The following is a 17,243-nucleotide window of genomic DNA, read 5'->3' as shown; positions in this document are numbered from 1 at the left end:
CTTTACCGAAGATCTGGTTCTGACTCTGATTCTGATTCTCTGATTCTGGCTCTCTATCAAGGGCTGTTTCAGACTCAGGCTGTGGCTGTGGCTGTTGCTCTGGTTCTGGCTCTGGCTCTTTCTCAGGCTCTGGTTCTGAATGAGGGCTTGGTTCTGGCACTGATTCAGGGTCTCGCTCTGGCTCTGGCACTCTATCAAGGACTGTTTCAGACTTAGGCTGTGGCTGTGGCTGTGGCTCTGTTTCCATTCTTACAATGGAATTGAAGCACGTGAACGTAAGCGGGTACTCGCTTGGTGATAAATAAGGATCAGGCAGACTCAGCAACGGAGAATAAGAAGGTAAGGTTTATTGCCAGGCAATAAGGACCCAGTTTGGAATCTCTTCCACAAAACAATAATCCTTTCTATATAAATTTTCCAATACATTCTGAAAACATAATAAATCCTTAATTGTTGTCCACCTCCTTTTAGTTCCTTTATCACTCGAATGCTAGCACGGAGTCAAAACTATTATTGTATTTTTGAACATATCTTGTATAACCATTCCATTTTTCTGCAAATTTTTGCTTTGAGATTCCTCTGAGTTTGCTAGTCAATTGAGCCGTCTCCACCAATTCCTTTAATTTGATTTGCCAATCTGTTATTTTTGGAGCCTCGTGATCTTTCCATCCCTTGGCCACAAGTATACGAGCTGCTGCGGTTGCATACAAGAATACCTCTCTTAGATTTTTTGGGATCTCTTTATCTAAAATACTTCATAGAAATGCCTCCTTTTTTTCGTAAAAGTTATCCCCATCATCTTTTTTAATTCATCGTATATTCCCCCCCCCAAAAAAAATCTTAATCTTTTCACACGTCCACCACATGTGGCTCATGTCACCGTTATTTCCTCCACATCTCCAACAAGCACAATTTTTATACATTCTTTTTTTTTTTTTTAAAAAAAAGATATTTATTGAAATTTTCAAAAAAATCCAGAAAAAAGAAAAAAAAATTAAAAACACTGAACATTTACAATCCTTATTTTCAATAACCTATTTCCACGACTTCCCCACGCCTCCCCTTCTTGTATTCCATTTCCAATTGTTAGTTCAACAAGTTCTTGTCCCCAATTTTTAACCTTATTTTATTTAGTTCATTATTATATTTAATTCATTTTATGTATCCAATTTTACCTTATATACATCAGTCTTTATACGTCAATACTCCTTCTTAAAACCTTTTTCTAAGGTCGACCCAAATTCCCTTCCACGAATTCCCCATTTTTATACTAATAGCAAAACAAAATAAAAAGAATCAGAATATAATTGTACACCCTTTGGATTCCCAAACCCCACCCCCCCTTTCCCGGTTTCGATCCCCAACCAATGTCCATCAGACTATCTGCTATCAGCCTGGAGACCTCACATCCGAGGCTCTTAATTCTCTCTCAGTTCCTCTCTGCCAGTTTTTTTGATAGTCCTTTGTATTAAACACAAAATCTCGGAGAAGCTCTGTCCCAATAATGTCCATATTTCTTCCAGCCAGACCTCCATATTTAAAAGTGGAGCTCAAATCTTGTTTCTTAATCCTTTTAAATCCAAATGTCCCAAAAGCTCCAGCTTCCACCTTGATCAAATTTGTAATCCATAGATCTTCAGATCTCCGCAAGAAGAGATCTCTCCATTCTTCATTCTTCAATTCAAACCAGATTTTCATCATCCAGTTCTTATTTTCCTTTGTATCCATCTTGACAGGCCTCTGGCTCTCCTTTACCATCTGCTGCATTACGGCCCCTCCTTCCTGTTCCTCCTGATCAACATATATCTCTACTTCCACTTCCTCAAGCTTCTCAGATTTCTTTTCTTGTTCAGCTGCATAGACTTTTTGAGTCAAGTCCTTATCCAACTCAGTAAGTTTATTTACTGTTGACTTCAAAGTTGTGACACTTGTAGCCAAAACATCACTTTGCTCTTGCAACTTTCCCAGGAGAAAAAAAGCCTTGTTCAGCTCAGCCTGTATTTTTCCACTTGCAGCCATTCTTGTAATGTCCCTGAACCCCCTCTCTAGAGGGATTCTGGTTATTTAGTATTTCTTCCAATTCCAACCCAAAAGTCAAGTTAACTTGTTTCAGTTCTTCTTTGTTTCCAACAATTTATAGCTATATTGTAACAAATATAACTAGCAAAGACAACAGAAACAAAGTTCTCTATTTTTTCCCAACTTTGACAGCTAGTTTGACAGCTGTCAAAATCTTCTATGTCTCCTCAACAGGCTCTCTCTCGTGGATCACTCCCGGGTCCCGGGGGGGGGGGTGGCACTTCAGCTCTCCAAATTAACTCTTATCCTCCAGCAAGATTGCTTATACTGCCAAATCGTGCAATTAATAACTTTATCCAATAAAAAGAAGATGTTCTCTCGACCTTAGTTATCTAGTCCTTGCTTCAAGCTGTTTACAAGGCGGGGAGACGGACTTCCTCTTTGCGCCTTCCCCGATCGTGCCAAATTTAAACAAAAATTTTCCTTTTATAAATCCAAATTCCGTGTTACTCACGGGTTGTTACTTTTAGTCCAAATTTTCAAAGGAAGAAGTCAGCGCTCTCCGACCATGGCAGATTGATTCTTCTCTGGTTCACAAAAGCTGCTTTTGGATGAAAACAGCACGGAGAAACAGCCTGCATACTTCGCATTCCTGGGCCTGATAAAAGTTTGCTGCTCAAGCCTGGAATGTCCAGTTGCTAAGCAACGAAACCTCAGTAAAGTGGAAAGTTACTAGCCAACACGGTAATGAGGCTGGGACTGTGAGAGGCTGGAAAAACACTGAGAAAACAGCGTTTGTTTTGTCTGCTATCTCACTGCTCTTGGAGGGACTTTTAAAACAGCCTGCGTTTAGCTGCTAAGTGCAACGCAGTGAACAGCCAATAGACTCTTGGATTTTACAGGCTCGAGAGTGAGAGCTGAGGCTTGGATTCAAAATGGATACCAAGAAGGGGGGAGGCTTACCTTACCCACCTCCACTGACTAATGACAATTATTCTTCATGGTCTGTAAAGATGAAAGCCCTGCTTCAGAATCAGAGGATTTTTGGGGTGATTGATAACCCCATCCCTGCTGCACCAACGCCAGGTTGGAATTCACAGAATGTGAGAGCCAGACGGCCATAATTCCGTGTATCTCAGATGATCAACTCGTGAATATTCAGGATTTGGAATATGCGCGTGAGATTTGGCAAACGCTGCGTAGAATACATCAAAGAGATGCTGGTTCTTCAGCGTTGCTGCATTTTGAAAAGCTGACCAATCTAAGGCTAGCGCCTGATGGAGATGTACAAGCGCATCTGACAGAGATGAAATTCTTACGCCAGCAGATGGCGCAACGGAATTTTCCTCTACAGGAAGAGATATTCTGCTTCATGATTATCAACAGCCTTAATCAGACTTACAAAACCGTTGCAAGTCAGCTGGGTTCTCTACCTGCCGCAGATCTTACGGTGGAAAGAATTTGTGCCGTGGTTCTCAATGAGAGAGATCGCCTTGCTGCAATAGATGTCAAAGACAGGGGGAGAGAAGCTCGGAGTTCTGACACCCCCACTGCTACTGCAAGTGAAGAACAGGCTGTTGCTTTGAACGTTGTCCGTTGTTTCAATTGTGGCCAACCTGGGCATCTTCAGCGGAACTGTAAGAGGCCACGTCAGCAGAAAGGAGCTAAGGGGAGCTCTGCAAAGCCTGAGGCGTCAGGCAAAAGTCGTACCAAGTCCCAGATGAAACCTGCAAAGGCATTGCTGTCAACAAAAGCCGCATTTTCAACGGAGAACGCTTTTGTTCTTGACACGGGATGCACGCAACACATGACGTCGCGCAGAGATCTGTTTTCAACGTTTAAGAAGTAAAGCTTCACTGTGAAACAGGCCAATGTCCAGGAGCTGGAAGCGACCGGGTGTGCTGGTCCCGGGGGGAAGGTTACCATTGACGTAGCCGAAGTCCGGTCCTGGGTCACTGGCCTAAAAACAGTTCTCAAGGAGCGGGGCGAGGTCCGAAGCAGGAAGCCGAGCGGGGACAGGAACACTGGAGGGTCAGGTCTGGGTCCGGACAGGAGCAGGTATTCAACGACGACATTGCTCCCGGAACCTGGGACCGGGCTGACTGGCCTTTATCTTCTTTGAGGCCAGGGGCGGTCCCAGCCCCCAGGAGACCCGCCTCTCCTGGCCTTAAGGCGAGCACTCCTCCTGGGAGAAACCAGTTGCCTTCGCCTCTCTGCCCTGAGCCTCTGCAGTTCAGGAGAGGCTGAAGGGTTACTGGGCCCAGGGGGAGACTCACCTGTAGGCACTGAGTCCTCAACTACCTCTGGAGCCAGAATGTATTCACCTGGTGCCTCCTCCTGAGGATCCGGCACAGGTGCAGGCGCCTCAGAATCAAGGCCCTGCCCCAGTTCAGCCGGCCCTGGAGGCGGGGACTCCTGTGCAGGCTGGAATTCCTCTGGTTCATCCTCTGAATCGGATTCCCAGGCCATCACACCATCCCCCCTCCCAGCCCCCCCCCTCAATCGAAGGTCTGGACCCGGCTTGCTGGGGTACGCCGCATGGAAATCTCGGAGGCAGGCAGGCGCGTGGACGTTGGCTGCTGGTTCCCACGAACGGTCCTCCGGTCCATACCCCTTCCAGTCTATGAGATACTGTAGCTTTCCCCTGCGGTATCGGGAGTCCAGAATGCATTCCACCTCGTACTCAGGCTCCCACTGAACCAAAACTGGCTGCGGTCGGGGACGGTTCGGGTGGAACTCGTCGGGTGGGGCCACCGGACTCAGAAGGGACCTGTGGAAGACCGGGTGAACCTTCAGGGTTGCGGGCAACCGGAGACGGAATGCCACAGGTGAGACTTGGTCCACGATAGGAAAGGGGCCGGTGAAACGGGTGTCCAACTTCCGCGAAGGTCGAGAGGGGTGGAGGTGGCGAGTGGAGAGCCATACCAGGTCACCGACGTGGAGTTCCGGCCCCACCTGGCGGTGGCGGTCGGCCTGGGCCTTGTACGCCTCCTTGGCCTGGCAAAGTTGCTCCATCAATAGCTGTTGCTGGGACTGGAGCTCCTGAAGCCACTCTGTCACCGCAGGGACCACGGATGCCGGCAGCACATCTGGAAGCAGCCGTGGATGATAACCGTAACTGGCCTGAAACGGGGTCTGCTGGGTGGACGCATTCACCGCGTTGTTGTAGGCGAACTCCGCCAATGCTAGGTGGTCAACCCAGTCATCCTGCTGGTAGCTGCAGTAACACCGGAGGTACTGCTCCAGCACCGCGTTCGCCCGTTCCATCTGGCCATCGGTCTGTGGGTGGTAGGCTGACGAGAGGCAGACCTCTGTCCCGAGGGTCTGGTGCGATGCTCGCCAGAACCGGGATGTGAACTGAACACCCCAGTCGGACACCACACGCTCAGGTAGGCCATGCAGGCAGAAGACATGCTGAAGGTATAGCTGAGCGGTTTCCTTAGCTGTGGGTACGGATGGGCAGGGGGCACAGTGCACCATCTTAGTGAAATGGTCGGAGAAAACTAGAAGGCAGGTACAGCCACGAGATGGGGGTAAGTCCACTACAAAGTCCAGCGAAACCGTGTGCCAAGGACGTGGTGGGACTGACAATGGCTGAAGTAGGCCAGGGGGTCGCCCGGTAGGGCCCTTAGCCCGCCGACAGACATCACAACCAGCGACGTAGCGAGCCACGTCAGCCTTCAGGCGGGGCCACCAAAACTCACGGCTTACCAGATGGGTGGTCCGATACCGCCCAAAGTGCCCCTCTGCTGGAGCATCATGGGTCATCCGGAGAACCTCAGCTCGCAGTGGCCCTGGCGGGATGTACAGGCGACCGTGGTGCAGCAGAAAGCCCTGATGCAAGACCAGCCCCGGATACTGAGGGCATGACCCTTCGGCCAGTTCCCGGAGTCGTTCCTGGGCCCAAGCGTCAACCCGCTGCTGTTTCCGCACACGAGCCTGCAGTGGCTCAGCCTCCTGGGTGGCCAGGAATGCAGCCGGTGGTAGGATCGTGGTGGGTACTGCCTGCTGTACCGTGTCTGTGTTGTCTTCAGGTTTCCGGAACAGGGCATCCGCCTTCTGGTTTTGGGAGCTAGGGATGTAGCGGATTCGGAACTGGAACCGGGAAAAGAACAACGCCCACCGGATCTGCCTTTGGTTCAGCTTGCGGGTGGTCTGGAGGTACTCCAGGTTCCGGTGGTCGGTTCTCACCTCCACCGGGTGTCGTGCCCCCTCAAGATGGGGGCGCCAGACCTCAAAGGCCACCTTGATGGCCAGTAGTTCCCGCTCCCATACAGTATAGTTACGCTCCGCTGGAAGGAGCTGGCGGGAATAGAAGGCGCATGGTAAGAGTGGCGCATCAGGTCCGTACTCTGGGGATGAAAATAAATTCCCCGTCCGGAATATTGGGTCCAGCAAGCTTCCCAGTTCAGCTCCGTATCCCTGGAAGCTCTGAGCTGGCCTAGCAGAGTAATGCAGCGGTCCTGAGTCCATGTGAGAAAGGGATAAATCAAGTCCATAGGCAGTTCGTTCTTATCTTTAGAAGCGTTTATTTACAAGGCAATAAATCCATCAGAAACCATCGGAAGCTTCTGGCATTTTCCCTCCGTGCTTTTCCCAAAAGCACCCTCACAGCTCCTCTGAGCTGAGCTGTGTCTGTCTCAGTCAGAAGTGAAAGCAGAACTGAACACAGACACACACTGTGACGCATTTCCCTGCATCAAGCTCCTCCCAGAGCTCCTCCCAGATACAGGGCACCACGGAGTTTTAACCCTGCCAGTTCCAAACTCCACACCCCCTCTTGTCCTGCATCTGGGGACAATAGCCAACAATGCTTTCCCCATACACAGACCCTCACAGAACTCCTCGTGCTTCTGGAAGGTTAATGGTTTTGTGAAACCATCAGCGAGGTTCTTGGTTGAGGGACAGTATTTCAGAGCAACTAGCCCCTCACGAACGCTCTGACACACATTTTGAAAACGTATGTCCAAATGTTTCGTCCTCGCCTTGAATTGTCCCGTCTCAGCTAATTTAAGGCATGGTTGATTGTCTTCATGCACCACAACGGGCAGACAATCCTCTTCACAGATTTCTTCGACCAAACACACATAGAACTCCAGCTCTCTGCAAGCATCTGATAGCGCACTGAACTCAGCTTCAGTAGACGAAAGCGCTATGAGACTTTGCTTCCGGGACCTCCACCCAACTACTGAGTCCCCAAACTTCATCACTAGACCTGATACTGATTTGCGATCCTCAGAGTTAGCCTAATCCGAGTCCACAAAGCAAGTCAGTTTGACTTCTCCTTGAGCTGACAACCTAAGACAAAAGTCTTTGGTTTCCTGCAAATACCTCAGAACTCTCTTGATGCCATTCCAGGCTTGTACACTAGGACTTGCAGCCTCTCTACTGAGCAGATTGACAGCAAATGCTATGTCTGGTCTGCTCCACTGGGACAAATACAACAGACTCCCTAGAGCTGACTGAAACACTTCAGTATTTTCGAACGCAGCGCGTTCTACTTGCTGACTGTCCTTCACAAAACTAGTCTCCATAGGACTTCTCACTCCTGCACAATCACTCATCCTAAACTTCTCAAGCAACTGTTCAATCTTACCTTTCTGGCAAAGCAAAAAACTACCATCCTCAGTCCTCGCTATCTGGACGCCTAGGTAAGACTTGACATCTCCAAGCTGCTTCAGCTTGAACCGTTTTCCAAGCTCTTTAGCAAACTTCTCCACCTGTTCACCTGTCTGTGCCATTGCCAAGATATCATCAACAAACACCTGCACCACTTGCTGTTTTGAGCCTGAACCTCTAATGTAAAGACAACTGTCTGCAAGAGATCTCTTAAAACCTAGCTCCTCTAAGGCTTCATGTAGACACATATTCCAATTCCTGGCAGATTGACGTAATCCATAGATGGATTTGTGCAACCGCCACACGACACCTGGCTCACTGACTTCAAACCCTGGAGGAGGAAGCATGTACAACTCCTCCTTGAGATCTGAGTTCAGGTAGGCGACATCTACATCAAAATGGTTCACCTTCCAACCTCTCTGTGCTGCTATCGCCAAAAGCATTCTCAGAGTCTCTGCTCTCGAGGTTGGCGAATACACTTCCGTGAAGTGTACCCCCTTTTTCTGTGAGAATCCTCGGGCCACTAATCTCGCTTTATACTGTGGTTCTCCTGCTTCTGTGGGTTTCAATCGGTAAACCCATCTGCAAGTAACAGCTCGCTGGTTAGCCGGCAGCTGTGTGAGTGAGAACACACCATGAGACTCCATTGAGTTCATCTCCTTCTGCATCGCCTCGCGCCATTTGCTAGCTTCTTGCTGAGGCAACTTCTGAACATCCTCAAAGGATTCAGGTTCACACCTAGCCACACCAACCCAAACACTAGTGGCTTCATACCTTTCAGGTGGCTTTCCTTTCGTTGATCTTGCTGACCTCCTCAGCGTGAATTCTGGAACTGCGCCTGATTCACCTGGATCAACCCTACCATCTCCTGTGTCAGAAACCTCCCCCTCTGACCTGCTGCGCCTTTTTGGCCTCACAACTGGTTCTGCAGGCGGGGATGGCTCACTCTTTGGCTCAGACTTGACAGAAACCTGTGGAGGGGTCCTGGGACTCCCTTTTGGAGAAACTGGCGCTGGACCCTGTTGCTGTGGACCGTGCGCATCAGCAGCCGGTTCAGCCTCGCCTTCCTCCTCTTCCTCATCTGAATCTGACAGAACATCTGGGTTCCCGTGAAGACGTTTCCACCCACTCTGCTCGCAAAACTCAGCACTGCCGCTAATAAGCAGCTTAGACTGGTTGCCAGTAGGGTATGCGAAACGCCACGCCTTTGAACCCGGCTCATAGCCCACAAAGATCATCTTCCTAGACCTTGGCTCACCCTTTCTGCGCATGGCCTTTGGAGTGAGAACCCAAGCCGGAGACCCAAAAACATGAAAAAACCCCACCTTCGGCTTCTTCTGATGCAACAAAAAATACGGTGTGTTGCCTACACTGGAATTGTACACCCTATTCTGCACAAAACATGCTGTCCGATAACTCTCAGCCCAAAAACGCTGTGGCAACCCCGAATCTGCCAACATTGCGTTTGCTGATTCCTGTAGTGTGCGAAACTTCCTCTCTGCAATCCCATTCTGTTGCGGACTGTAGGGGGCAGTCAATTGATGACTGATACCCTTCTGCCTGAAAAACGATTGCAGCGCAGAACCTGTGAACTCACCCCCGCGATCAGATTGAAAGGAAATCACCCTGGTAGAGAACTGCAGCTCTGTCGCTGTGATCCAATCTCTGATCAGTGCAGCTGCTTCTGACTTACATTGAAGCGCAAAAACCCAAGAAAACCTCGAAAAATCGTCAATCAGAACCAAAACCCATTTCGACCCAGCTAAAGAAGGTGTTGGCATGGGTCCTGACAAATCTGCATGCACAAGTTCAAAGGGTTTGTTGGTTCGCCTCTCTGACCTGGGGTATGAGCATGTTGTGACCTTAGATTGCTTACAGGCTTGACAATCAAGGTATCTGTCACATGCCTTGAACCTACAACCAATGGTGTTCTCTGCGGCTTTTCGCACAGACGACCACCCAGCGTGACAAAATTTTCGGTGCCACAGATGAATACAATCATTGTGTGGTGGGACATTAGCACACTGCACTTGTGCGTCTTCAATGGACTTTCCACTAGCCCCATTTTCCACCAGCCCCATTTTTCCACCAGTCCCATTTTCCACTAGTCCCACTTCTCCACCAGCCCCATTTTCAACAGGCATCTGCACCAGAAAGAGCCTGTCTGTTCTCTCAACGCTGTAGACCTTCTTTCCATCCCTGTAAAAAGAGCATAATTTGTTAGAGAACCGAACATCGAACCCTTCATCATTTAAGGCTGTTACACTTAAAAGAGAGTGCGCAAGCTCTGGGACAACATAAGCTTGCACCCAACAATCTAGAAAAGAACAATATAAAGACCCAGATTCAGTCAGTGGTCTTTTAAATCCATCTGCCATTTTGACATAACGTCCAGTTTTAACTGTCTTGCAGTTCCTCAGGAGCCCAGCAGATGGCACAAGACAATGAGTCGCTCCCGTGTCTATAATTAGAGATACAGTGTCTCTCTGGCTGTCTTCCAAAGCTGCCATGGCAACGCTCGCACCCCCACCGGGGCCTCTGCAAGAGTCAAAGTCAGTGTTCTGTCTGGTTGCCATGCACACAGCCTCCCCCCGATCAAGGCTTTTGCCTTTTCCCAGGCACACTGTCGCAGCTGTGAGGTGATAAGACGCCTTGTCTTTGTTTTTCTCCTGGCCTGCAGCTTTCCCACGTCTAGCTCTGGGAACCTGCTTTGTTGACATTCCACTCCAGCTGGTGTCCTTGACAGCCTGGGCTTCAAGCGGATGCTTCCCAGCGCTGTTGGACGTCGCCTCAGAGCACAAACAACTCTTGGAGACTTTCGCTTTCTCAGAGCTCTTGCATCGGCTTGCACCCCCACTGCTGGGTGCTCTGCTGCCTGAGGAACAGCTTGCAACCGCCTTCCTCTTGCCAGCTCTCAGCCTTTCTCCAGCACACAGTCCATCACACAGATGTGTTGAAGCATAAAAGCAGCTTTCCAACCCTGTCCCAGCCCCCACTGGGCTTTCTGGGCTTCCCACAGCCTCTCCTGGGCAGCTTCCAGCCACGTCTGCTTCACAAGCTTGCACTGCTCCTGCAGACCTCTCACTGGGCTGGGCAAAGACTGGATCGGCCTGGGTGCATTCCCACAGCTGCTTTTCTTCCAGCCAATAGCACATGCGCTTATTCCAGTCCTCCCAATTGGTGCCATTGAGCCTTTCGAAGGGGATATTGAAGCTCTCATGGCCCTGTGCCTGAGCAGCCATTCTCCTCCCCCCGGGGCTTCAAGCGTACTCACTCTGCCAGCAAGCTGGTCCTCCGAAGCAGCCGTCTCTCTTGGCTCTTGGCTCCGATCACCAGCATCTCCCACTGCCCTTCCTGGCAGGAGATCACAGCAACTCAAAGCTGGCAGTTTTCCTCCCTTCTCACACATGTCAGGAAACACGTAAGATCCATAACCTCTGGGGATGAAAATAAATTCCCCGTCCGGAATATTGGGTCCAGCAAGCTTCCCAGTTCAGCTCCGTATCCCTGGAAGCTCTGAGCTGGCCTAGCAGAGTAATGCAGCGGTCCTGAGTCCATGTGAGAAAGGGATAAATCAAGTCCATAGGCAGTTCGTTCTTATCTTTAGAAGCGTTTATTTACAAGGCAATAAATCCATCAGAAACCATCGGAAGCTTCTGGCATTTTCCCTCCGTGCTTTTCCCAAAAGCACCCTCACAGCTCCTCTGAGCTGAGCTGTGTCTGTCTCAGTCAGAAGTGAAAGCAGAACTGAACACAGACACACACTGTGACGCATTTCCCTGCATCAAGCTCCTCCCAGAGCTCCTCCCAGATACAGGGCACCACGGAGTTTTAACCCTGCCAGTTCCAAACTCCACACCCCCTCTTGTCCTGCATCTGGGGACAATAGCCAACAATGCTTTCCCCATACACAGACCCTCACAGAACTCCTCGTGCTTCTGGAAGGTTAATGGTTTTGTGAAACCATCAGCGAGGTTCTTGGTTGAGGGACAGTATTTCAGAGCAACTAGCCCCTCACGAACGCTCTGACACACATTTTGAAAACGTATGTCCAAATGTTTCGTCCTCGCCTTGAATTGTCCCGTCTCAGCTAATTTAAGGCATGGTTGATTGTCTTCATGCACCACAACGGGCAGACAATCCTCTTCACAGATTTCTTCGACCAAACACACATAGAACTCCAGCTCTCTGCAAGCATCTGATAGCGCACTGAACTCAGCTTCAGTAGACGAAAGCGCTATGAGACTTTGCTTCCGGGACCTCCACCCAACTACTGAGTCCCCAAACTTCATCACTAGACCTGATACTGATTTGCGATCCTCAGAGTTAGCCTAATCCGAGTCCACAAAGCAAGTCAGTTTGACTTCTCCTTGAGCTGACAACCTAAGACAAAAGTCTTTGGTTTCCTGCAAATACCTCAGAACTCTCTTGATGCCATTCCAGGCTTGTACACTAGGACTTGCAGCCTCTCTACTGAGCAGATTGACAGCAAATGCTATGTCTGGTCTGCTCCACTGGGACAAATACAACAGACTCCCTAGAGCTGACTGAAACACTTCAGTATTTTCGAACGCAGCGCGTTCTACTTGCTGACTGTCCTTCACAAAACTAGTCTCCATAGGACTTCTCACTCCTGCACAATCACTCATCCTAAACTTCTCAAGCAACTGTTCAATCTTACCTTTCTGGCAAAGCAAAAAACTACCATCCTCAGTCCTCGCTATCTGGACGCCTAGGTAAGACTTGACATCTCCAAGCTGCTTCAGCTTGAACCGTTTTCCAAGCTCTTTAGCAAACTTCTCCACCTGTTCACCTGTCTGTGCCATTGCCAAGATATCATCAACAAACACCTGCACCACTTGCTGTTTTGAGCCTGAACCTCTAATGTAAAGACAACTGTCTGCAAGAGATCTCTTAAAACCTAGCTCCTCTAAGGCTTCATGTAGACACATATTCCAATTCCTGGCAGATTGACGTAATCCATAGATGGATTTGTGCAACCGCCACACGACACCTGGCTCACTGACTTCAAACCCTGGAGGAGGAAGCATGTACAACTCCTCCTTGAGATCTGAGTTCAGGTAGGCGACATCTACATCAAAATGGTTCACCTTCCAACCTCTCTGTGCTGCTATCGCCAAAAGCATTCTCAGAGTCTCTGCTCTCGAGGTTGGCGAATACACTTCCGTGAAGTGTACCCCCTTTTTCTGTGAGAATCCTCGGGCCACTAATCTCGCTTTATACTGTGGTTCTCCTGCTTCTGTGGGTTTCAATCGGTAAACCCATCTGCAAGTAACAGCTCGCTGGTTAGCCGGCAGCTGTGTGAGTGAGAACACACCATGAGACTCCATTGAGTTCATCTCCTTCTGCATCGCCTCGCGCCATTTGCTAGCTTCTTGCTGAGGCAACTTCTGAACATCCTCAAAGGATTCAGGTTCACACCTAGCCACACCAACCCAAACACTAGTGGCTTCATACCTTTCAGGTGGCTTTCCTTTCGTTGATCTTGCTGACCTCCTCAGCGTGAATTCTGGAACTGCGCCTGATTCACCTGGATCAACCCTACCATCTCCTGTGTCAGAAACCTCCCCCTCTGACCTGCTGCGCCTTTTTGGCCTCACAACTGGTTCTGCAGGCGGGGATGGCTCACTCTTTGGCTCAGACTTGACAGAAACCTGTGGAGGGGTCCTGGGACTCCCTTTTGGAGAAACTGGCGCTGGACCCTGTTGCTGTGGACCGTGCGCATCAGCAGCCGGTTCAGCCTCGCCTTCCTCCTCTTCCTCATCTGAATCTGACAGAACATCTGGGTTCCCGAGAAGACGTTTCCACCCACTCTGCTCGCAAAACTCAGCACTGCCGCTAATAAGCAGCTTAGACTGGTTGCCAGTAGGGTATGCGAAACGCCACGCCTTTGAACCCGGCTCATAGCCCACAAAGATCATCTTCCTAGACCTTGGCTCACCCTTTCTGCGCATGGCCTTTGGAGTGAGAACCCAAGCCGGAGACCCAAAAACATGAAAAAACCCCACCTTCGGCTTCTTCTGATGCAACAAAAAATACGGTGTGTTGCCTACACTGGAATTGTACACCCTATTCTGCACAAAACATGCTGTCCGATAACTCTCAGCCCAAAAACGCTGTGGCAACCCCGAATCTGCCAACATTGCGTTTGCTGATTCCTGTAGTGTGCGAAACTTCCTCTCTGCAATCCCATTCTGTTGCGGACTGTAGGGGGCAGTCAATTGATGACTGATACCCTTCTGCCTGAAAAACGATTGCAGCGCAGAACCTGTGAACTCACCCCCGCGATCAGATTGAAAGGAAATCACCCTGGTAGAGAACTGCAGCTCTGTCGCTGTGATCCAATCTCTGATCAGTGCAGCTGCTTCTGACTTACATTGAAGCGCAAAAACCCAAGAAAACCTCGAAAAATCGTCAATCAGAACCAAAACCCATTTCGACCCAGCTAAAGAAGGTGTTGGCATGGGTCCTGACAAATCTGCATGCACAAGTTCAAAGGGTTTGTTGGTTCGCCTCTCTGACCTGGGGTATGAGCATGTTGTGACCTTAGATTGCTTACAGGCTTGACAATCAAGGTATCTGTCACATGCCTTGAACCTACAACCAATGGTGTTCTCTGCGGCTTTTCGCACAGACGACCACCCAGCGTGACAAAATTTTCGGTGCCACAGATGAATACAATCATTGTGTGGTGGGACATTAGCACACTGCACTTGTGCGTCTTCAATGGACTTTCCACTAGCCCCATTTTCCACCAGCCCCATTTTTCCACCAGTCCCATTTTCCACTAGTCCCACTTCTCCACCAGCCCCATTTTCAACAGGCATCTGCACCAGAAAGAGCCTGTCTGTTCTCTCAACGCTGTAGACCTTCTTTCCATCCCTGTAAAAAGAGCATAATTTGTTAGAGAACCGAACATCGAACCCTTCATCATTTAAGGCTGTTACACTTAAAAGAGAGTGCGCAAGCTCTGGGACAACATAAGCTTGCACCCAACAATCTAGAAAAGAACAATATAAAGACCCAGATTCAGTCAGTGGTCTTTTAAATCCATCTGCCATTTTGACATAACGTCCAGTTTTAACTGTCTTGCAGTTCCTCAGGAGCCCAGCAGATGGCACAAGACAATGAGTCGCTCCCGTGTCTATAATTAGAGATACAGTGTCTCTCTGGCTGTCTTCCAAAGCTGCCATGGCAACGCTCGCACCCCCACCGGGGCCTCTGCAAGAGTCAAAGTCAGTGTTCTGTCTGGTTGCCATGCACACAGCCTCCCCCCGATCAAGGCTTTTGCCTTTTCCCAGGCACACTGTCGCAGCTGTGAGGTGATAAGACGCCTTGTCTTTGTTTTTCTCCTGGCCTGCAGCTTTCCCACGTCTAGCTCTGGGAACCTGCTTTGTTGACATTCCACTCCAGCTGGTGTCCTTGACAGCCTGGGCTTCAAGCGGATGCTTCCCAGCGCTGTTGGACGTCGCCTCAGAGCACAAACAACTCTTGGAGACTTTCGCTTTCTCAGAGCTCTTGCATCGGCTTGCACCCCCACTGCTGGGTGCTCTGCTGCCTGAGGAACAGCTTGCAACCGCCTTCCTCTTGCCAGCTCTCAGCCTTTCTCCAGCACACAGTCCATCACACAGATGTGTTGAAGCATAAAAGCAGCTTTCCAACCCTGTCCCAGCCCCCACTGGGCTTTCTGGGCTTCCCACAGCCTCTCCTGGGCAGCTTCCAGCCACGTCTGCTTCACAAGCTTGCACTGCTCCTGCAGACCTCTCACTGGGCTGGGCAAAGACTGGATCGGCCTGGGTGCATTCCCACAGCTGCTTTTCTTCCAGCCAATAGCACATGCGCTTATTCCAGTCCTCCCAATTGGTGCCATTGAGCCTTTCGAAGGGGATATTGAAGCTCTCATGGCCCTGTGCCTGAGCAGCCATTCTCCTCCCCCCGGGGCTTCAAGCGTACTCACTCTGCCAGCAAGCTGGTCCTCCGAAGCAGCCGTCTCTCTTGGCTCTTGGCTCCGATCACCAGCATCTCCCACTGCCCTTCCTGGCAGGAGATCACAGCAACTCAAAGCTGGCAGTTTTCCTCCCTTCTCACACATGTCAGGAAACACGTAAGATCCATAACCTCTGGGGATGAAAATAAATTCCCCGTCCGGAATATTGGGTCCAGCAAGCTTCCCAGTTCAGCTCCGTATCCCTGGAAGCTCTGAGCTGGCCTAGCAGAGTAATGCAGCGGTCCTGAGTCCATGTGAGAAAGGGATAAATCAAGTCCATAGGCAGTTCGTTCTTATCTTTAGAAGCGTTTATTTACAAGGCAATAAATCCATCAGAAACCATCGGAAGCTTCTGGCATTTTCCCTCCGTGCTTTTCCCAAAAGCACCCTCACAGCTCCTCTGAGCTGAGCTGTGTCTGTCTCAGTCAGAAGTGAAAGCAGAACTGAACACAGACACACACTGTGACGCATTTCCCTGCATCAAGCTCCTCCCAGAGCTCCTCCCAGATACAGGGCACCACGGAGTTTTAACCCTGCCAGTTCCAAACTCCACACGTACTGCTGAGACAAGACGGCACCGAGAGTCGTACTGGAGGCGTCGGTCTCTACCACAAAGGGTCGAGAGGGATCCGGATGTTGCAAGATCGGCGCTCTCTGGAAACAGGCCTTCAACCCCTGAAATGCCTCCTCTGCCTCCTTGTCCCAGGAAAACGGCATCTTGGGGCGCAGTAGCCGGGTTAACGGGTTGGTGCGATGAGCATAATCTGCAATGAAGGTCCGGTAATAGTTGGCAAACCCCAGGAAACGCTGTAGGTCCTTGCGGTTCCGAGGTGCCGCCCGTTCCCGAACCGCTGCCACCTTCCCAGGATCCATCTGCACCCCATCTGGAGAGAGTCAGTGACCAAGGAAGTCCATTGACCGCTGATGGAACTCGCACTTGCTGAGCTTCGCATACAGGCGGTGCTCCCGCAAGCGCTGCAGCACGGTCCGGACATGACCCTCGTGGCGAGCCAGGTCATGGGAGAAAACCAAAATATCATCCAAGTACACCACCACGTACTTGTCTAGCAAGTCCTGGAACACGTGGTTGATGTACCGTTGGAACACGGCGGGCATGTTGCACAATCCGAAGGGCATAGCCAGGTATTCGAACTGCCCGTACCGGGTCCCGAATGCTGTCTTCCACTCATCCCCGGCTCGAATCCGAATTAAATTGTAGGCCCCCCGGAGGTCTAGCTTGGTAAACACCTGCGCCCCTTGCATCCGCTCCAGCAACTCCAAAATAAGGGGCAAGGGCTACCAGTCTGGGATGGTAATTTTGTTCAGGGCCCGGTAATCATGGCAAAGGCGAAGCTCCCCACATTTCTTCTTAACGAAGAGCACTGGCGCAGCGGTGGGCGAGGTAGAAGGCCTAATGAAACCACGCTCCAGATTCTTGCGCAGGAAGTCCTGCAAAGCTTCGCGCTCTGGCTCTGTTAGAGGGTATAAGCGACTCACCGGTAGGGGCACTCCGGGCTGGAGGTCTATGCCGCAGTCAAAAGACCGATGTGGCGGCAGCTGGTCTGCCCCCCGTTCCTCGAACACGTCTTGGTAATCC

This window comes from Podarcis muralis, chromosome W, assembly GCF_964188315.1.
Source record: "Podarcis muralis chromosome W, rPodMur119.hap1.1, whole genome shotgun sequence".
In the NCBI taxonomy this organism is placed as follows: domain Eukaryota; kingdom Metazoa; phylum Chordata; class Lepidosauria; order Squamata; family Lacertidae; genus Podarcis; species Podarcis muralis.
Note: the sequence above shows the minus strand (reverse complement) of the source record.